Source organism: Arachis hypogaea, chromosome 16, assembly GCF_003086295.3.
Source record: "Arachis hypogaea cultivar Tifrunner chromosome 16, arahy.Tifrunner.gnm2.J5K5, whole genome shotgun sequence".
NCBI lineage: Eukaryota > Viridiplantae > Streptophyta > Magnoliopsida > Fabales > Fabaceae > Arachis > Arachis hypogaea.
In genome coordinates this window covers 60,660,575-60,661,349 of record NC_092051.1, presented here as the reverse complement: position 1 = coordinate 60,661,349, position 775 = coordinate 60,660,575, and positions in this window count along the sequence as shown.

Here is a 775-nt window from a genome sequence, read left to right as displayed (position 1 = left end):
ATAACTACCCAATTGGATGAAGATCAAAAGCTTTCAATTAAAATCAAGAGAAAAGAAAGAAGAGAAGAATAAGAACTACAATTGATCCATTGAATCACAATAGATCTCTCTAACCCAATGTAAAGAGTTAGTTGGTCATTGCTCTACAAAAATAGAAAAGAAAGAAAGTGCAGAAAAGTAAAGATGAAGATAAAAACTAAAACTGAAACTTCAAAATTCATAAATGAAAATTACAACTAAAATGAAACTACTCCTAAGGAAGAAAAGAAGAGAAAAGGAAGAAGAGTGGTTGAGGGGAGGGGTCCGAAGACCCACTCCCCTTAGAGTGTGCCAATTCACAGAAGTTCGAATTGGTCTTCACTCTCTCCCCCTTCCTTCAATTCTCCAGAATTCCAGAATGTCCCAGAATGTAAAAACTAAGGCCTTTATATAGGCTCTCCTAAATTACAAAATGAAAATAAAAGCAAATTATAATAAAATGAAAATTCCTATTCTAGATGCTTCTTGTGGTCTTGATTGGTTGACAATTGTGGGCTTGCTTGCTTGAGCTTTGAAGTGGACTTGAGAGAGAAGTGAGTTAAGTTGAGGCCCAGGTGCTAAAGTTATTGCTAAAGTTTGCCACACTAACGCTACAAGTGTGGCGTTAGTGCTAAAGTTATTGTGGCTAACGCTGCACTTGCTGCCCAGTTGGTGTTTTTGGGGCTTAAAAGATGCCTCTTGTTTATGCTCAAATTTCATACCCACTATAGAGTATTATATATCGTTGGAAAGCTAT